This window comes from Macaca mulatta, chromosome X, assembly GCF_049350105.2.
Source record: "Macaca mulatta isolate MMU2019108-1 chromosome X, T2T-MMU8v2.0, whole genome shotgun sequence".
Classification (NCBI taxonomy): domain Eukaryota; kingdom Metazoa; phylum Chordata; class Mammalia; order Primates; family Cercopithecidae; genus Macaca; species Macaca mulatta.
The window spans coordinates 151130600-151153718 of record NC_133426.1 but is presented as its reverse complement, the minus strand read 5'-3'; positions in this window follow the sequence as shown (position 1 = coordinate 151153718).

The window sequence follows — 23119 nt, the reverse complement described above, 5'->3', positions numbered from 1 at the left end:
TCTTGTGGCATCATCTCTAGAAAGCTTCCATAACTATACTTCCTTTCCAGAAAGACAGAACTAGATGTTTTCCCATGTGATTCCATATTTTCACTGCTTATTTTCTTCATGACATCACACTGTAGACAGTAAGCTTATTATTTGATTCTAAACTCATCGCCAACATCATACTAAGTGGGCAAAAGTTGGCAGCATTTCCCTTGAGAACTGGAACAAGACAAGGATGCCCACTCTCAACACAGTTCTAAAAATCCTAGCAAGAGCAATTAGGCAAAAGAAATAAAAGCCATCCAAATAGGAAAAGAATAAGTCAGAGTATCTCTTCACTGAAGATACAATTCTATATCTAGAAACCCCTAAAAATTCCTGCAAAAGTCTCCTAGAACTGATAAACTACTTTAGTAAAATTTTAAGATACAAAATACATATACAAAAGTAATTGGTATTTGTAGACACTAATAACATTCAAGCTGCGAGCAAAATCAATAATGAAATCCCATTAGCCACAAAAGAATAAAATACCTAGGAGTACATCTAACCACAGAGTGAAATATCTCTACAAGGAGAACTACAAAATACTGCTTAAAGGAATCAGAGATGATATGAATAAATTGAAAAATATTCTATGCTCATGCATTGGAAGAATCAATATCATTAAAATGACCATGCTACCGAAAGCAATTTACAAATTCAAAGCAATTCCTAACAATCTACCAATATAATTGTTTGCAGAATCAGAAAAAATATATTCTAAAATTCATATGGAACCAAAAAGAGACCAAATAGCCGAAACTATAGTAAGCAAAAAAACCAAAGCCAAAGGCATCATGTTACCCTACTTCAAACTATACTACAAGGCTACAGTAACTAAAACAACATGATACAAAAACATGTATAAAACTGATATAAATACAGACACATAGACCAATGGAACAAAATAGCCCAGAAATAATGCCACACAACAATGACCATCTGGTCTTCAAAAAAGATGATAAAAATGAGCAATGAGAAAAAGATTTTCTATTCAACAAATTGTGCTGGAATAACTGATAACAGAAGAATAAAAATGGACCCCTACCTATCACCATATACAAAAGTCAACTTGAGATAGATTAAAAGATTAAATTTAAAACCTCAAACTATAAAAATCCTCTAAGAAAACCTAGAAAATATATTTCTTGCTATCAGCTTTGGCAAAGAATGTATGACTAAATCCTTAAAAGCAATTGCAACAAAAATTGACAAGTGGGACCTGATTAAACTAAAGAGCTTCTTCACGGCTAAAGAAATTATCAACTGGCCGGTCACTGTGGCTCACACCCGTAATCCAAGCACTTTGGGAGCACGAGGCAGGCAGATCACTTTGAGCTCAGGAGTTTGAAACCACCCTAGTCAACATGGCGAAACCCCATCTATATTAAAAAATAAATAAATAAAATACAATAATTAGCTGGGCATTGTTGGCTCCTGCCTGTAGTGCCAGCTTCTTGGGAGGCTGAGGCTGGAGAATCACTTGAGCCCAGGAAGCAGAGGTTGCAGTGGGTCAAGATGGTGCCACTGGACTCCAGCCTGGGTGACAGAGTGAGACAAAGAAAGAAAAGAAAGGAAAAGAAAAGAGAAGAAAGGAAGGAGAGACAGGAAGGAAGGAGAGAAAGAGAGCAAGAAAGGGAGGAAGGGCAGATGGAAAGAATCAACGGAGTAAGCAGACAACCTAGAGAATGGGAGAAAATAGTCACAACTGTGCATCGGAGAAAGGTCTAATATCCAGAATCTATAAATAACTTAATAAGGAAAAATAAATAACCCTATTAAAAAGTAGGCAAAGGTCATGAACACTTCTTAGAAGAAGGCATACAAGTGGCCAAGACACATACAAAAAAGAAAGCTTATCATCACCAATCATCAGAGAAATGCAAATCAAAATCACAATGAGATACTATCTCATACCAGTCAAAATTACTTTGGTAAAATGTCAAAAAATAACAGATGCTGGTGAGGCTGTGGAGAAAAGGGAACATATATACACTTCTTGATGTGAATGTAAATTAGTTCAGTCACTGTGGAAAGCAGTTTAGATAGTTCTTTGAGCAATCTCATAACTGGCTATATACCCAAAGGAAAATAAATCATTCTACCAAAAAGACACTTGCACCCATATGTTCACTGCAGCACTATTCACAATATCAAAGACGGAATCAGCCCAGGTGCACACTGATGGTGGAGTGGATTAAGAAAATGTGCTGCATATATGTGGGGAAAAGAAAGATCAGACTGTTACTGTGTCTATATAGAAAGAAGTAGACCTAAGAGACTCCATTTTGTTCTGTATTTGAGATGCTGTTAATCTGTGACCCTACCCCCTACCTTGTCCTTGCAAGAGACATGTGCTGTGGTGACTCAAGATTTAACGGATTTTGGGCTGTGCAGGGTGTGCTTTGTTAAACAAGTGCCTAAAGGCAGTATGCTGGTTAAAAGTCATCACCATTCTCTTAATCTCAAGTACCCAGGGACACGACACGTACACTGCCAAAGGTCACAGGGACCTCTGCCTAGGAAAGCTAGGTATTGTCCAAGGTTTCTCCCCATGTGATAGTCTGAAATATGGCCTCGTGGGAAGGGAAAGACCTAATCGTCCCCCAGCCTGAAACCCCTGAAGGGTCTGTGCTGAGGAGGACTAGTGTAAGAGGGAAGAAGGCCTCTTGGCGGTTGTTGGCGGTTGAGGTAGAGAAAAGCTTCTGTCTCCTGCCCGTCCCTGGGCAATGGAACATCTGGGTGTAAAACCCAATTGTATGTTCTGTTTACTGAGAAAGGAGAAAACCACCTTAGGGTGAAAGGTGGGACTTGCTAGCGCAATGCTGCTCTTTATGCACTAAAAAGGTTTATGGAGATGTTTGCATATGCATATCAAGGCACAGCACTTTTCCTTAAATTTATGTCACAGAGATTTTTATTCATATGTCTTACTGCTGACCTTCTCCCTATGATGATCCTATTATCCTGCTACTTCCCTTTTTCTAAGATGGTAAAGATAATTATCAATAAATACTAAGGGAACTCAGAGACCAGTGCCGGCGTGGGTCCTCTGTATGCTGTGCGCCGGTGCCCTGGGCCCACTTTTTCTGTCTCTATACTTTGTCTCTGTGTCTCATTTCTTTTCTCAAGTCTCTCCTTCCACCTAACGAGAAACGCCCACAGGTGTGGAGGGGCAGGCCACCCCTTCACATATACACCATGAAATACTACATAACCATAAGAGAGAACAAAATCATGGCCTTTGCAGCAGCATGGATACAGCTGGAAACCATTATTCTAAGTGAATTCGTGCAGGAAAAGAAAACCGAATAATACATGTTCTCACTTACAAGTCAAAGCTAAACATTGGGTTCACATGGACATAAAGATAGGAACAAGAGACACTGGGGAATACAAGAGAGGGGAGGAAGGGAGGGAGGGGAGCAAGGGATAAAAAACTCCCTATTGGGTCCTATGCTCAGTGCCTGGGTGACAGGCTCAGTCATACTCCAAACCTGAGCATCAAGCAATACACCTTTGTAACAAACCTGCACATGTAGCAACTGATTCTAAAATAAGAGTTGAAAATAAAGCAGAAATTGACATTTATTTTTGTATCCCCATCCTTTAGCATAGTTCTTGGCACATAGTATGCCTTTCATAAAAGTTTGTTAAATACATGAATAAATAAATGGAGAAAATAAGCTTCCTCTACAATAATTAAGTGCACTTGATTCTTAAGTTTGCCTAAATCTTCAGCATTCAATAGTATATTCGATGCATAAAATCAGTAATGACACGGAGAATGTGTCTGTAGCTAATGAAAGTGAATGAAAGCTTTTCAATAATCATTGTTCAATTGTGTTTGATTGAAGAATGTTCTATATTGTCCATAATATCTTTATTCTCCACATCCTTCCTCAAAAGTAAGGAGATAGGAATACTCAGTCAATTGATAAGGAGAGGCCACTGAGGCTATCAAAGATGTCAACATGACATTTCACCTCTTCTGTTTATAAACTTGGTTTAAAATTGACTGCTCTCTACTCTCTCTTTGAAATATTGTTCATTATCTTTTACTGACTATAAAATGTGTCACTTAAATCTTTCAAATAAATGTATAGGTCTATTCTGTTGAGATAATAAGGAGCTAATATTTTATAAACCATGGTCTTTACAAAGCCTTTTCTTGCCATCTGCATTTAATATTTAATTTACTCTTAGCTTTGCACAGGGCTCTCTCAAAACAAAAATCAAATCACTGCTATTATTATTGTCATCCGCTTCGTTTCAGTTTAGGCTTTTGATTTTATTATTAAAGGTTAGTGATTACTCTCTTTGTTGTGCATTAGTCATTAATAGGCCTCATTATTCAGTAACTACTGATTTTCGCAAGTGAGCAACAGATATCTTGTCTTAAGATAAAATGTTAAAGAGAACAAAGCAGAATAGTAACCTTTGAGTTTTTCCCTATCTGATGTCTTACAAGCAGAACACATATTTTCTTCCTAGCAAATATTGATGTAGTACCATACTCAGTAGATCCTGGCTGCCTAGCACTGTGCTTTAGAACATGGGAAATACAAAAAGTCTGATGCCTAGCTATGAAATGTTTCTAGTTATTTTTTAAGCTTAACAAAGGGTTGTTTTTAGTCATTAGCTTTATTCAATTATATGATTAATACATGATCATGATTGAAAAATTTAAAACAATAGAGAAGACTATAAAGTGAAATATCAGTTTCCATTCCTCCTTTTCTGATCCACCATTCTCCCTTCCTGGAGACAAATGCTTACCAGTGCCTTGCAGAAAACAAATGTCAGCCTGTTATACATTAAATTATGCCTTTTTACTTTCCAAGTCAGTATACAGATGTTTATCTCATTCTTTTAAATGGATATATATTAATAGTAATATAGTAAGTAAAGATATTTTAAGACATATTTTATGTAGAAAATGAATTTATGAAAAGGTAAAATAAATACAAAATAAAGGAGAATTTTGTGTCAAATACTGACAGACGCACATGCACTGTAGAAAACTAAGCTTATGTTTATTCTCTTTGACAAGTGTAGGCCTTTACTAGGAAGCTGTTATAAGTATTTTGAAATCCTTTATGCAGATTAATATTTATGTGTGTTATTCACTGAGTACCATATCTGAGTCAAAATTAGTACCAGTTGCTTACTATGTATCATACTATTGAGTTATCACCAAAGACATTGTAGTCAAGGAACCTTGCCTTTCATTCCCTAAGTTGTTTAACAACTGTATAGTATTAGGTACTGTGTCCTCGGTCTCCTAATCTTTAAAAAGACAATAATATTACTTACCCAAAAGGGTTTATGTGCTAATTGATATATGTAAATACCTGAAGAGTTTTTATGAAAATGAAATGAATTAATATATGTAGAAGCACCTAGAACAGAGGCTAATGAAGTATAAGTTCTATACAAGTTAGCTAAATAGTAACAAACTATGTGTTTAGCATAATGCCCACGGGTCATGCAACAGATTACGTGAGTCACAAAATATGTTAGGGTCTAGAGATATAATGGAATATTCTGGACAACTGAAATTAGAAAAGGTATTGGGGGGATGGATTTCACATTATTTGTAAGGTTACGTGTTGTTCGAATTATGAATAATATTTAATATATGAATTGACTTATATTTTACCAGTTACACATGCATATATAGTCTCTAAAATAAAATAGAAAAAGGCTTACAATAAGTGTATCTATACTTCTGTCCCTCCTCTCTCTATACTTAGTCGCATTCTTAAGAGGCAATCATTTCAATTGTAGCTGTTTTAAATGATATCAACTGCCATGTTTGTAAATAATATATGTATATTGGATTCATCAGTTTCTGACAGTGACTATTGAAAATATAGTATATTAGTTGGAAATTTAACTTCTTATACTACAATGCTTCCCCCTTTCCCAAGCCAGTTTCTCCCCATGTGGTTATATTAGACAGTTTTCTGCCATTGTCAAATGAGTGTTTAACCTTTGCATCAATAATGATTCAAATATTCTTGATTTCTGGGTCATTTTTTTCATGGAGTACACTTACTTTTTCTTAAAGCCTTTTATTTGTACCAGAGTTGTTAATCTCCTTCTCTTCCTCCTTCTTACCTTTCATTTGATTGGCTTTTAGGTACTCATTGCTACATTTTTCTCCAAATATGAATAAATATGCTGCAAAATATATCAAAAGCATCTATTGATAATGTCTATAAATAGTCCAAAACATTATATTACCCATTAACTTCTTTATGTAAAATTATCTTCTTCCTAGAGGCTCCAATTTTCTCTTTTTCTGACCTTCTCTGGTTGTTTTCTAAAGCCTGCTTCCTAGCTGTTATTCTGGTACTTCATTTGACCATTCCTCAGGTATGTGTCTCCTATATCTTGGGTCCCAAGTCTTTATCTTTTAGTTTACCCCTTTGTCATCTGAAATATATCTTTCGCTAGCTTTCTTAGAGTACACCATATGCAAATTATTGAGTTTTCTAATGTCTAAAAATGTGTTTTCTACCTTCATTTGATTGATAAGTGGGTTGGTATAGAGTGCACTGGTGAAAAAATTTAGTACCTGGAGATCTTCTTACGTATACTAGGAGCTGGGTAGAGGATGAGACTAAGAGTTTAGTAATTGAACTTTTACTTAATTCGCCTTTAAGCCTGTGTCTTATGCAAGTTTTCTGCTTCACTTTTAATCCCCAAGTTGAAAGACCCTCAGATCTAATTTCTCCCAGGAATTGAGAGCCTTCTGCCTGACAAGTTAGGAGAGGAACTCATTTCTCATAGTGTCTATGCAACTACCTCCACTTTCTGCATTACCTAACGACTTTATCCCTAATCATTGAAGCTAATGGGAGTCCTTCACAGGACCTTTTCTTGTCAGTCTTTTCTGATCTTTTCTTGTCAGTGTCTTTTTGAAAAAAACAAAATCCTATTTGTTGTTTTTTTCTCCCGTTTTTTTAATCTTTCTGGATTTGTACCTTACAGTCTGTATTAGGCAGAATTCTGCCCTGAAAAGCACACAAAATGTCTACTATTCAAATTTCCTGTAACTTGCAGTTCTCTCAGTAAATTGTGGGTTCCGTGAAGGCAGAGCCTTTTAAATTCCTCTAATATTCTTGACAGAACATTAGAAGCTTAGTAAAAAGTTCTTCATGAAAGAGTGTAAAAAAGAAAAAAGTAAAGTAACCACATCTGGGACAGAATTCAATTGCTTCTGTTCTTCTTAATCAAAATGCCATCTAGGTATTATCTTGCTAAAATAGTCTGTTAAAATAGTTTATTAATTTTTATGGACAACCCTAAGTAATCACAAATTTAGCTAAAAACTAATTGTATAGATTAAATTGTGTCTCTTTGGTTCTTCATCTGTGTGTTATAATTAAAATTAAACCATCTGCAGCCATTTTGTATTGATGGTAATTTAGAACTTTTGATTTGGCATTTTATAAAGGTGACGTGTTTAAAGTCAAATTGCCTAAAATACATTTTATGTTTCCTCCCTTGACCTTTGAGGAATTCAATTAGGTAATTAATATATATAATTAATGACATCAGTGACTTTAGCTCTTCTGCAGCAGAATCTCTAAGATGCCTCATACCTATCCAATGAGGAAAAAAATGCTTCTATTTTCAGGACATGCTTTTGGTTTCCATGGAAACAGTTCAGTAAAAAGTTTGGAATGTTACATATTACTTAATATCTTATATTCATATAAATATTGCCAGAAGATATGTCATATCTATTCAAGTGTAAAGTATCATGAGAATTAAGCAAAGGAATATATTAAATTGAAATTCTTTGTGGTCCATCACTGTTAACACTGCTGGCCTGGAAGGAACTTCAGTGAGAATCTCAAGGACTATCTTGAAAAAATAATCAATATTTTCGGTACAGAGTGCACTGATTTTAATTACAGAGGATTCTTGTAATCACTCTTTACTCTTCTATTAAAATTGCCAGTAGAAAAAAATCTTCCGGGCTCAAATTTAGCTTAGATTTTGAGGGATATCCATTTAAAATTGGCTTAAATATATTCACTTCAATTTATTGGGGAAGCATTAAACTGGATTGATCCTGAATAACAGATGTTGTTGGCTTTGCATTATAATATAAAGATCTCAAATATGTTAGCCATTTCAACAGATTTTTTTTTTTTTTTTTTTTTTTTTTTTTACTTTCAAACAATTCCATATACTATTGGCCAATCTCAACTATTAAGCCCAGGCATCTAGTTGTTTTGGATCACTAGGAATTCTCACATTGTAAACTCTACAAATCTTACAGATTACAAAAACACTGCTGAATAAATCTTTAGAGATAATCATGTTCAAGTGTTTTCTTTCATGTTTAAATTTGCCAAACAGTGAAGGAAATTGACAAATATTAAAGGAATTTGATGATTGCCATGAAACCTACATTTCATACTTTATTCTATAATATATTTACATTGAGTGTCATATGCAATTTCCATTAATGGCTGCTACATATCAAACTGATCATTCTCTAATGCACAAATCCCTGTGAAATCTTTCCTGTGCTGCTTAGTCTCAGAAGGAGAAAAGCTAAGGCAGACACTGCACCCACCTCGTCCTAGTAGTACTTTCAAATCTGTGTTTGCTTCCTTCCATATCAATCTTGCCATATTGTAAACTCCCTGATGCCAGGGGCCATGCTTATCAATTTCTCATTCATTCTTGCCTAGCTTATCTGAGGTGGAGTTCAATAAATTAATATTAATTGATCCAGTCTGAAACAGGCTTTGCTTAAAGAAGTATATTATTGTATTTAACAATTTATACTGGATGAGTATTAAAAATAACCTAGAAATAATTTTTGCATAAATTTCAATGTGTGACACATGCTAAATTTTCAAACAGCCAACGAGCCTCTTCCACAGACCCCCAAAAATGCCTATGTGACTTTTCTGTGAGAATCATGCATGAATGGCTTTTAAATAGCCCAGAGGTTAAAAGATACTGATAGGGTATTACAAAAACAACCTTGAGAATGCATTGTTTAAGAAAAAGACTATTTCAAAATCTATCCTTAAGTCATTATTGCAGTATAAAACACTGTGATTTACAAGAGGAGTGGTTACACCAACAATATATGATGGTACCCAGGAACCTTGCTGCTGTCTGACTCACTGCCTGACCTTGTCACTAAACATTTTGGTGCTTGTCAGTGAAGCTGCAAAAGTATGAAAAAAACAGTCTCGCCTAGAACCTTCCTAAACTGAGTTGTTCTGAGAGGTATGCATCTTAAAAATAAAAGTAATTGAAAGGAGAATGCCATAAGCAATACTATCAATCTAAGTAGCAAAAATTGCCCAAATGCTTATTGAAATATTTGACACAAAGAATTTTAAGAACATCATTGACTCTCCTGTATCCCTATCTCATCCCCTTTGGGTGGAATTAATCCTCCTCGGTAGCCTCAAACACTGCAGAAATCAATCAAAAAAGAAAGTTGCAACAAGTGCTACCAACCCAAAGTAACTCACAAAAGTCACCACACCAAGCCAAGGAGCTCTACCTGCTTTTTTTCCATTTTTGTTTGAGGTAACATCTTCTAGTATTGCCCATTCTGGAGTGCAATGGCACAATAATAAAACCTCTACCTTCTTTCAATGCTAGGATATTCTTCCATGAAGTAATGGATGAGATGGAAGGGGCATGGTAATATGATGCATGGAATGTTTCATTTATTGACATTGACTAAAATAAAGTCAGTTATGTAGCTATGGTATTGAAAATATCTTGTATGCCGGTTCAGTACAATTTTATGTAATTTTTTTCCAGCAGATTAAGGGGGTACAAGTGCAATTTAGTTAAATAGATATATTGTGTTATAAATATATCTTTACCAGTATATCTATGTTAAATAGATGTACTGGTAAAGTCTGGGCTTTAAATGTACCCATCACCTATATAATGTACATTGTATCCAATAGGTAATTTTACACCCCTCTACCCCCTCTTTCTCTTCCACCTTTTGGAGTCTCCAATGTGTTATTCCAATTTGTATTTTCATGTGTATGCATTGTTTAGCTCCCATTTATAAGTGAGGACATGTGGTATTTGACTTTTTGTTTCTGAGTTATTTCACTTAGGATAATGGCCTCCAGTTCTATCAATGTTGCTTCAAAATACATGACTTCATTCTTTTCATGGCTGAGTAGTATTCCATGGTGTATGTGTGTGTGTGTGTGTGGGGGGGGTGTATTTACATACATATAGATACATCATATAGATTCATATTATGTGTATATATATAGATGTGTGTGTACATATATACATGTATATATACATACACACACACATATATACACACACAGTGTGTATATATATATACACACACACATAATGTGTGTATATATGCATATATACACACACACACACACACACACACACACATACATACCATATTTGGTTTATTCAGTTCTTCATTGACGAAAATGAAGGTTGAGTTCACATCTTTACTGTTGTGAATAGTGCTGTGATAAACAAGTGTAGGTGCCTTTTTGGTAAAACCGTATATTTTGAGATTCCTGAATCAAATGTAGTTCTGTTTTTAGTTCTTTGAAAAATCTACATATTATTTTACATAGAGGTTATAGTCATTTACATTCCCACCAATAGTGTATAAGTGTTTCCTTTTCTCCACATCCTCACCAATATCTGTTGATTTTTGACTTTTTAATAATAACTATTCTGACTGTTGTAAGATGATATCTCATTGTGGTTTTAATATGCATTTCTCTGATAATTAGTTATGTGGAGCACTTTTCATACTTGCTTTGACTGCTTGCATGTCTTTTCAAAGTAATTTAAATGTCTGTATGTATAATCTTATACTTTGTCTATTGAACAAAACCCCTAACAAATTCTTTCCTTTTCATACCCTGAAGGTGGAGTTTGCTGGACCATATTTTACTCTGATTCCTGGTATACTTTCTGATTACTATTTACTTCATTTTATAAGCTTTCTGTTTTAATTATTAGAAGCTAACTCTGAAGGGCACAGAAAATAGCCTGGGCAACAAGAAGTGGGGTCTATGGAGTTCAGTCTGTTATAACCTCTGCTTAATTTGGTCAAATTCAAATGCGTTCTTCGCTCACTTCATTCCTGTTGTTTACTAGAGTGCAAATACTCCACTGTCTCTTCATCCTTTTCCTGTTTTCTTTTTCTACAATGTGTTATTTCTACATGTATCCCTGATTTCATTGATCTGGCAAACACTGTTTCTACTAATTGAAGCAATGCATTTTTCTTCTCCTATACCAGAGATGCCTTCTCTAACAACCTATCTAACAATCATTAAATCAATTCTGTTGTCTGGTGATATTCAACTAGGCATTATAAAGGGAATATTTAATATTGTTTCTGATTTAACCAACTCTCCACAAAGTAATATGTAACATTTTATGTATCTCCTTCTTCTGCAGACCATTCAGACCATTCACTTCCAAGCTGCTTTATTCTTGAAAATACCTAGGGAAGCCATCACATTTCTCTCCTATTTCATACTATAGATGCTTTATTAATAACTTTACAAATGTTTTGTGAGAAAACAGAACTCGCAACTCTTATTGTTTAAGTTTTCATGATAATATATATTTTACCTGAACACTTTCATGGTATTTCAGTTTGTTGATGTTTTGGAGGTTAGATTATTTACATAGAGAGGTTGATTTTTATCTAACTGTATTTTTGCACCCAGTAACCATCCTCTTTTCTTCTCCCTCTCTCATACTGTTTCCAGTCTCTATTAAATGCCATTTTACCCTTACCTCTATGAATTCAACGTTTTTAGCTCCCACCTATGAGTGAGAGCAAAAAGTATTTGTCTTTCTCTGCCTAGCTTATTTCACTTACCACAGTGAACAATGAACTTACCTCTAAGTTCATCCATTAGAGATTGATTTTTTAGGCTGTTATTACTTAGAAACCAAGACTGGCCCTAGCTATCCAGGTTGAAAAGAAATCGTGAAGTATACTTATAATGATGCAGACTTGTATTTCTTTTGGAAAATGTCATTTGTTAACTTTAAAAATGTTCTTTTTGATGTAGACTAAAAATGAGAAATAAACAGAAAAAAGAACTAAATGGGAGAAGATGTGCCATGAGATTATTCCAGAAATACATTAACTTCAAAAATATGCATGACTCACAAAAATACAGAGCAAAATTAAGGTTAGCATAAGGCATATTTTAAAACCACGTGAATTCATTTCAAAGGGTAAATTGTTTTATATTAAATAGTAACTATAGTTCCCAAAATGGACTATGGCTACTAATGAACATCAGGTCCCAGGCTTTTCATTACTGGGAGACTTTTTATTACAGATTCTACCTCATGACTTGTTATTGGTCTGTTCAGGTTTTGAATTTCCTCCTGGTCCAGTGTTGGTAGGTTATATGTGTTTAGGAATTTGTCCATTTCTTCTAGGTTTTCCAATTTATTAGCATATGGTTACTCATAGTAGCCACTAATTGTCGTTTCAATTTCTGCAGTACATTTGTAATGTAACCATTTTTACTTCTGATTTCATTTATTTGATCTCTCTTTTCTTCTTAGTTTGTCTGGCTAGAGGTTTGTAGATTTTTTTAACTTTCCAAAAACCACCTTTTTATAGGATGGTCTGATAATTGATGAAATCCCTCAGTTTTTGTTTCTCTGGATAAGTATGTATTTCTCCTTTAAATTTGAAGGACATTTTTCACTGGGTATACTATTCTAGCATAAAGTGTTTTTTTTTTTCTTTTTCTTCAGCACTTCATATATGTCAAGCCACTCTATCCTGGCCTGTAAGGTTTCCACTGAAATGTCCGCTGTCAGATGTATTGGAGCTCCTTTGTATGTTATTTGTTTATTTTTTTCTTGCTGCTTTAAGGATCCTTTCCTTACCCTTGGAATTTGGGAGTTTGAATATTAAATTCCTTGAAGTAGTTTCCTTTAGGTTAAATCTGCTTGGCATTCTACAACCTTCCTGTACTTGGATATCAATATCTTTCTCTAAATTTTAGAAGTTCTCTGTTTTTATCCCTTTGATTACATTTTTTACCCTCTTTGTCTATCTCCTTTTCAAGGACAATAACTCTTAGATTTGTCCTTTTTAGGCTATTTTCTAGATATTGTAGGTGTGCTTCATTGTTTTTTATTCTTTTTTCTTTTGTTTCCTCTATTAGTCCATTCTCACACTGCTAATAAAGACATACCTGAGACTGGGTAATTTACAAAAAAAAGAGGTTTAATTGACTCACAGTACAGCATGGCTGGGGAGGCCTCACAATCATAGTGGAAGGCAAAGAAAGAGCAATGGTACATCTTACATGGCAGCAGGCAAGAGACTGTGTTTTCCTGAACTGCCCTTTATGAAACTATCAGATCTCATGAGCCTTATTTGCTATCTTAAGAACTGCACAGGAAAACCCGCCCCCATGATTCACTTGCCTCCCACCAGGTCCCTCCCTTGACACATGGGGATTATGGGAGTTCCTATTCAAGATGAGATTTGGGTGGGGACAGAACCAAACTATATCATCCTGCCCTGAGCCACTCCTAAATCTCATGTTCTTCTCACATTTCAACACCAATCATGCCTTCCCAACAGTCCCCCAAAGTCTTAATTCATTTCAGCATTAAATCAAAAGTCCACATTCTAAACTCTCATCTGAAACAAGGCAAGTCCCTTCTCCCTATGAGCCTGTAAAATCAAAAGCAAGTTAATTACTTCCTAGATACAATGGAGGTACAGGCGCTGGGTAAATACACCCACTCCAAATGTGAGAAATTGGCAAAAATGAAGGGGCTACAGGCCCCAAGCAAGTCCAAAATCCAGCAGGGCAGTCAAATCTTAAAGCTCCAAAATGATTTCCTTTGGCTCCATGTCTCACATCCAGGTCATGCTGATGGAAGAACTGAATTCCCATGACCTTTGGCAGCTCTGCCTCTGTGGCTTAGCAGGGTACAGCTCCCTCCTGGCTACTTTGATGGGCTGGCATTGTCTGTGGCTTTTCCAGGAACACAGTGCAAGCTGTTGGTGAATCTACCATTCTGGGGTCTGGAGTATGGTGGCCTTCTACTCACAGCTCCACTAGGCAGTGCCCCAGTGGGAACTCTGTGTGAAGGCTCTGACCCCACATTTCCCTTCCTCACTGCTGTAGCCGAGATTCTCCATGAAGGCCCCAACCCTGCAGCACACCTCTGCCTGGACATCCAGGTGTCTCCATACATCCTCTAAAATCTAGGTGGAGTTTCCCAAATCGTGATTCTTGACTTCTGTGTACCCACAGGCTCAACACCATGTGGAAGCTGTCAAGGCTTGGGGCTTCAACCCGCTGAAGCCACAGCCCAAGCTCTATGTTGGCCCCTTTCAGCCATGGCTGGAGTGGCTGGGACACAGGGCACCAAGTCTCGTGGCTGCACACAGCAAAGGAGGCCCTGGGCTCAGCCCAGGAAACCATTTTTCCCTTTTGGCCTCTGGGCCTGTGATAAGAGGGGATGCTTTGAAGTTCTCTGACATGCTCTGGAGACATTTTCCCCTTTGTCTTGGTGATTAACATTTGGCTCCTCATTTACTTATAAAAATTTCTGTAGCCAGCTTGAATTTCTCCCCACAAAATGGGGTTTTCTTTTCTATCACATCCTCAGACTACAAATTTTCCAAACTTTTATGCTGTGCTTCTTCTTGAGCCCTTCGCCACTTAGAAACATTTTCCCCCAAATACCTTAAATAACCTCTCTTAAGTTCAAAGTTTCATAGATCTCTGGGGCAGGGGGAAAATGCTGCCAGCCTCTTTGCATAGAAGGAGTGACCTTTACTCCAGTTCCCAACACATTCCTCAATTCCATCTGAGACCAGCACAGCCTGGACCTTATCGTCTATATCACTATCAGCATTTTGGTCAAAGCCATTCAACAAGTCTCTAGGAAGTTCCAAACTTTCCCACATCTTCCTGTCTTCTGAGCCTTCCAAGTCACTAGGAAGCTCCAAACATCCCCACATTTTCCTGCCTTCTTTTGAGCCCTCTAAACTGTTCCAACGTCTGCCTGCCTATTACCCAGTTCCAAAGTTGCTTACACATTTTCAGGTATCTTTACAGCAGCGCCCCACTCCCTGGTACCAATTTATTGTATTAGCCTGCTCTCATTCTGTTCTCTTTCCTCACTTTCTTCCACACATACAGAGTTTCTCTCTGTGTCCTGAGCAATCTAAAGCTGGGGTGGAGTTACAAGTACACCTGTGCTCACCACTCCTGGGAGTGATCTGAGTCAGACCCAAAGGCAGCATAGCACTGGGTCTTGTCCAAGGCCTGCTGTAACCACTCCCTGGCTACTGCCTTTGTTTGTTCAAGTCCCTTGGGCTCTACAATCAGCAGGTGGCAAAACCAGCCAGGTCTGTGTCTTCCCCTTCATGGTGGCAAGTTCTCTCAAGCCTCTGTTGGGTCTAGAGGTGCCTTCTGGGAGTCAAGAACTGGAGTCATAAATGTTAAAAGTCTCTCTGGTGTTCGTTGTAGTGCCACTGGACCAACATTCAAAATACAAGATACAGTTTTTCCCACTCTTTGCTCCCGTTTCCAAAGGTAGGGGAGAACTCCTTGTTTCCACCACCAGCACATGCCATCGGGAGTACTGTCGGACTACTGCCAATGTTCCATTAATGCCCAAAGGCTCTTGAGTCAGCTTGTGGTGAATGATGCTTAGCTTGAGACTCACACTTAAGGGAAGTGGACTCCCCTTTAGCCAAGGGCAGGTCCAGATATGCTATCCAAGCGTCAAGTCTTGGCATCAGGGAGCTTAAGAGGCCACTTAGTGGTACACCTTGTATGGCTGTGCTGGTACCTAATGTGTAAAGCAAAGCCCCTTTATTTTTCCTCTGTTTTTCTCAAGCACAAGGTGTTTTGCCCAGTAACCACCACACATGGTAATGTGCTGAGTTTCACCAAAAGCCATTAAGTCTCAGAGGGTCACCCAAGGCCACTGGGGGTAGTAACTGGGTATCACTGCTGGCTATTCAGGGCCCAAGGGCTCTTCAGTTAGCGGGTGATGAATGCTGCCAGAACTGGGTGCTTTCCTTCAGGCAATTGGTTTTATTCTGGCTGAAAGTGTGTCTAGAAATGTTATCAGGGTACTAGGGCCTGGAATGTAAGCCTCATGACTCAGATTGGTGCCCTATCCTTCAGTGGCTGAGCTAGTAGCCAACATGCAAGACAAAGTCCTCCCCACTCTTCCCTTTCCTCTGCTAAAGTGGAAGGAATGGCTCTTTTTTTGACCCACAAGCTGTGCAGCCTTGAATTCAGGAAGGGATGATGCCAGCATTTCCTTTGCCCCTTCAGCTGGTGTCTCAGTGGGTTGTGTGTCTTCCCAGTCCATTGTCTTTAAGGCCACTTCGACACTATGACTCACCTAAAAGTTGCAGATTTTCTGGCTGAGACTGCCTTTCCAGGTTACTTAGAGACCAAGAGCAGTTTAGCCCTTGGTGGCAAGATTTGTGAGAACTGAAGTCCTGACTCTTAAGATCAGTGATTCCCCTCTGGCTAGGGCTGGTTCAGAGCCCTCTTCATGGGTGGCCATCAGCTAAGTTTGGTTTGGTTTTTGTTTCTGCTCTAACAGGACATCACTGTGTTCAGTCCCTCACAACTGCTGTGTTCTCCCTCCTCCAGCACCCAGACACACTGTCTGTGCCATGCTGCCACTGCTGAGAGCTGGGGAAGTGGAAACATGGGCAATTTGAAGCTGTTTTTTTTTTCCTCTCTCTTCAGTGCCTCTTTCAGCAATGTGAAGATAAAGCTAGGTATTATGATTTTTGGTTCTTATGAAGGTATTTACTTAGTGTAGATAATTGTTAATTTTGTGTCCTTGTTGTGGAGATGATTGGTAAAGCCATCTATTTTGCTATATGAAGGAGGTATGTAGCTTTTTTTATTTTTGTAGCTTCTTATTTAGAATAAAATGGGAGGCAGCTTTGCCTGACATAGTTCCCTGCTAGACTTTTTTCTTGGCTTAGTGATTTAGGGGTCCCGAGATTAATTTTCTTTTCACAGGTGGCAGCATATAGGCTTATTGGATATTGCTCAATGATCTAAGAAATACTATGAAGCATTCTTACTTTTAGTTTTTAATTTCTGTGGGTAGATCTGTGACACATTCTTAATGTTTATTTCTGGTTCTGATTTATTCTTTCCAGGACAATGCATTTGTATAGTAGAGAAAAAGGGTTTTCTTGTATTTTTCAAATGTATGCCAAAAAGTTCTCATGCTTAAATTACCATTAATTCTGTATATGTTGCTATTACAATGTTATATTTCCATTAAAATAGAATGCTATACAGCTTTCTAGAATTTTTTTGTAATGACCAGATTATCAGTATTGTTGTTATAAGTTAATAATTTTTTACTCTTCAGTGTGTCTGTGATATTATCCTAGATATTTGGAAGAGGACACACAGATTAATTTTTAAAAGTCACATTTGTGTCCTTGCAACCTACTTTTTTTCGGCAACATCAATATAGACTCATTAAGAATAAAAGAAATGAGATTGAACAACATATGGACTCATTGCTTTCATTTCTCTTAGTGTTTAAAAGACTCACTAAGTGTAATGAGGTTCTAAAGAAAGCATTAACTATTTCAAGCCAAAGTGAAGTTTTCATGGCAATTAGCTGATAAAATTATCCTTCAAAATGCCAGACGTAGATGGTAGTTCAATCATTTCTTCAACAAATATTTACTGAGTGCCTATATGTTTTCAGGTATTGTTCTCAGCACTAAAATATAATAGTGGAAAAAGAAAAGACAAGATCCCTGCTCACATGGGAGCTTACATTCCAGAAGTGTGAACCGAAAATTATCTTCTCTTCACTTCCCTTCATTTTAACCATCCCTAGGCAACATTTATTCCCCCCTGTTCCTTATATTGACTGAAGGTACTATTATCCACTAAGGCATGCAAGTTAGAAACTTGGGAATTATTTTGCACTTTTTCTATTTCTTGCAATATTTAATCAGTTATGTATACTTTCTGATGTGTATTTCTACCTTGTGTCTACTTTGAAATAGGCCTTCGTTGTCTCTCAAAAAGACTTAAAAGAGAGTGTTATTTTTGGTTTGTTTCCCAATCTAGGTTATATTTCCCCAGTACTTTAAGAAACTTGCTTCCAATTCTTGTCCCAAAATATGTTTGATTATTCCATTTCCTGATTCAAAGTAAATCAGTGACTTCTTATCCTCTATAAATCTCTGTATAATTTGAGCCAAATGCAGGGGCCTGTGGGAGCTGTCTCATACAGCTTGTAGGAGTCTATGATGAGCATCTCTTCCTGATTCTGTGTTCAGTGACATATGTTAGCAGCTTGAAATTGACCATGATGAGAATATTTGTACTATATGTATTAGTCTGTTTTCATGCTGCTGATAAAGACATGCCCCAGACTTGGAAGAAAAAGAGGTTTAATTGGACTTACAGTTCCACATGGCTGGGAAGGCCTCAGAGTCATGGTGGGAGGCAAAAGGCACTTCTTACATGGAGGCGGCAAGATAAAATGAGGAAGATGCAAAAGCGGAAACCCCTGATAAAACCATCAGATCTCATGAGACTTACTCATTACACGAGAACAGTATGGGGGAACTGTCCCCGTGATTCAAACTATCTCCCACCAAGTCCCTCCCACAACACTTGGAATCTATGGGCAAACAACTCAACATGGGTAGAGACACAGAGCCAAACCATATCACAGCATAAATTGACAAAACTTACAAATGAGGGCTTTCTGGGGAGCTGACTGTTAATTTACCAGCACACAGTTTGCACAAACTATTTTCCCGGGTTTTCCTTTCACTCTGCTCCTCCAATGAAACCTTCCTTTATTCATTTCATTCTGTTCCAGTTCTTGGCCTTGTTCAGTCCATTTTGTCAGAAATGTCCTCCTCTAGCCCAGGTTCTTACCTGTCTATGAAAACCTACTTATCTTTCAGACCCTACTCAAATCCTCATCCTATGATTGTTATTAGACAACCCTCCTCAACCACCAACCGGAAATATATCTCTCTTTCCATACTCCCAGAGCCCTTGTTCCTCTAATATTACAACAAGAACTGTTGTCTTGCTCAATGCTTTACTGTGTACATGGCTGCTACTTTTACAAGTGAGTGAATATTTTACTTTACTCCACAGTACCCAACAAAATGCTTTGTACATTGAAAATGATCAATAATAATAATTGGATTAAAATTGACTGAAAAAAGCATGACTCCTAATCTTTTCATGATGCAAATACTAGAAATTTCCTAAACAACAAGGGAGAAAAAGTCATACATTGGTTGAAAACAAAACTGGTATTACTTTATTAAAACTGTGTACTGGTGATTTTCTTATGGATTCAAGTAGGATATTTCTTCAATATCCATGATGCAATATATTAAATATTTTCAGTGAAATTGCTAAAGAATTCTTGGCATCACAAAATATTTTTCATAAGCAATATTTTCAGGCTTATTAATACTCTTTTTCCATTTCAGTTATTGTTGAAATCTGCATAATATTTAAACAATTGACTGACCATTATTCATTTCTCTACTCATTATCTTTGTCAGTTAATCAATTAGCATGCTTATCTTTCATTGAAGTGACAGCTTCCAAAGTATAGAAAAATTCATTTATAAATGAGTTATCAATATATTGACCTTTGGATTCAACTAATTTACCCACTTGAGAGTATGGGCTATAAAATTTTTAATGTAAAATAACATTAATTACATTTTCTCATTTTAATATTAAAAGATGCTCATTAACTAAAAAGCACAAGATGCTGATAAGTGAACGGAAGCAACAATAGTGACCTACTATTTCATCTGTCTAGAGATAAACATAATTGTTGTGTATATTTGCCTTTTATTTATTTCCTATGTATTTTTTTATATGTACTAATTCATTCAATCACTCATTCAAACATTTATTAATATTTATATGCCAAGAATATTTCTGAGCCTTAGAGACAGATGAGGGAACAAAACAGACAAAGCATCTGCACTAAATGGAACTAAAACTCTAGAGATGAATACACAGAGAAAATAAATGATGCATCTATTTTAAAATATTACATAGATTATAATGGATATGAAGAATGCTGATGTAAATAAATAAATAGTAGAGGCGTTATATTAAAGTTGTCAAGAAAGGCCTGTCTGAGAAGGTGATGTCAAAGTAGAAGTCTGAATAAAGAAAGGCAAAATGCCATGTGGATGTCTCAGGGAAGGAAATTACAGGCAGAAAGAACATCATGCAAACTCAAAAGGTAAAAATGAATTTGTTATTATTAATGAGCAGCAAAAATATCAAATTTGTTTCAAGTACAGTGAGTGAAGAAGTAAATAGTAAGAGAAGAAATCTAGAGAAAGCTTGGTCCCAGAATATGTCATTCCCTTGTATTAATCAGGGTTCTCCAAATAGACAGAATCAATAGGAAATAGAGATAGAAGTGGAGAGAGAGAGAATTGATTATGAGGAATTGGCTCATGTGATTATAGAGGCTGAGACGTTTCATGCTCTGCCATCTGTAAGCTAGAGACTCCAGAATGTTGGTGGTATAATTAGGTCCAAATCTGAAGTCCTGAGAACAAGGGGGGCAATAATATAATTCCCAGTATGAGGGCTGGAGAAGATGAGATATGATGTCCCAGATCAAGCGGTGAGTCAGGAAAAAAAGGAACAAATTACTCTTTTCTTCACCTTTTATTCTATTCAGGTCCTCAATGGATTAGATGTTACCCAACCATAATTGTGAGGAGGGCTATCTACTTTACTGAGTCCACTGATTCAAATACTAATCTCAGTTACAAACATTCTCACAGGCACACTCAGAAACACTGTTTAATCTTCTCATTCTGTGGCCCACTCAAGTTGTCACATAAAATTAACCATCACAGCCTTTATGCACATATACTTACAACCAAAACTATTGCCAAGGACGTTCCAAATTTCAGCTTGCTGCGTGAATCACAAGGACAGCTAGCCAGATGCACATGAACATTTGCCTGACACAGTGTCTCCACTAATGAAGTGACTTCAACTCCTGTAATTAGCCCCTGTAACCAATGTTCTTTTATCACAATACAACTTACATGTACTCCTACTTTTGACTTTAAAAGCTTCTTCTTGCCTCAACCTATTTTGATATGCCTGTGGTCCCCATAGCACATATTCCAAATTTTCAAATCCCCTGCACATTCCCAAGTAAACTCATTATCTATGGAGAATCTCTCTCTTTGTTATTTAGTTTGACAAATGTCAGGCGTTTCCAATTCACTCACAGTGGGCCACCTTGTGGTTCATGTTTCAGCAAACCAATGAAACAAATTGAGCCTTTTCTAACTCCCTGAGCTGCAATGTTAAAGGCAGAATCTCTGATTAGTAAGCCCTTGTCAATAAACTTGGCCCGATCCAACTTCATGTTCCTTCCACATATCATCCAACATCTTTAATATCCACTCCCACATATGCTCTCTGGATTTTTGCCTGTATAAATTAGAAAACTCAAATAGTTATTTTGGAGTGTAGCACATCTCCTCATGAGTCACACTTTGTACCTCATTTTTAGGAACTGTTGGGACTTGAGTCTAGTTATAGTTTTAAAAGAAAGAGGGATGATGGGGATGGGTTATGAGGATGATCACCACTGTCTTGCATGGCTACTGCCTCAGGGGAGGACGTTAGAGTTTGCTCAGGCAATGTAGAGTTAATTCCCATAAATGGAAGTGGAAAGGCTGCTCAGACCATGGGTGAGGATGCCACCACCACTAGTAATAGGGAGACCACTTCCACTGGGGATGAGAAGACCACTTCCAAAAACAAAGAAAACGCATCAGAATTTAAGAGTTCAATATGCCCGGCTTCATCAATATCTTCCAATACATTCCAATCCTAACTTACAGAATTCCATTCTTTCCCAATCAATTTCCTCACTATAACTAGATACCCCTAAAGGCTGGAGGCTACACTTGGTTTTAATTCAGCCACTCACTGAACAAGGTTCAGTGTTTGATTTTTCAAGAATTTCAGCTCTGCAACTACAGGGGGTTAGAGTTTCTTTCAGGGTATCCACAGAAGACTTTAGGTCCTTTATGTGGCTCTTGAACTGAGAATTAAAATACCTGAGCTTATTCTTTTCTTTCTAGTGACATTAGGAGCAACCAACCAGTGGCATTATATTGGTTAGCTTTTCAACAATGTTTGAAGGTATTATATACAAAGTCACATAGCTCCTTACTTCTTATAAGTAGTTTATTAGAAGTATCCAGTATAAGTATTTTCCATGTCTCTATAAACAGTTTGTACCATGGGCTATCAGTGCTTTCTTCATTATTGAAAATAGAGTCATGAGCATCTTAAAATCTAGTCAGATTCACAAGCTAATTCCAGAAAACCCAGAACCAATTCAGAAAACTTACTCTTAAAATTATGCTCCTCTAGAAAAATTCTAGGTACCAAAATCTATGTTAGTCATTGTTCTCCAGAGAAAGAGGTTTGAGATGAATGGCACTTGCTGGAAACAAAATTTGAGTTGTCAGTAGAAGGTTGTCATTTTGTCATAGATCTCAGTGGCCTCACCTAGAATGAGAGAGTAAACAGAAACAAGAAGTCCTGGGATGTGCCTTGGAGCACTCCAACAATTAGAGATTTAAAATAAGAAGAAGAATTAAAAAAAAAAAAAACCAAGAAAATGGAAATGAGTTATGAGGAAAACAGGAGAGTAGATTTGATGTCCTAGAAGCCAAAGAAGAAAATATTTTAACAAGGAAGCAATCAACTCTATCAAAAATATATGATGGATCAAAGAGTTAGATTGGCATTTAATTTGGCAATTGTATCAGTCATTGGTGAAATGACTTTTAGTGTTAGTGTCGATTTTGGCTTGTAATATTTAAATTTGATGTGAATAGGTACAATAAGTGGATATATTAGAGAGATGCGATTTTGCTAATTATTTTTATAGGGTTAAGCAGTCTATATTGCATGCTCTGTGAGTTAGAAAATATATTGATGTATAAGTTTGAAAATATACATGCTCT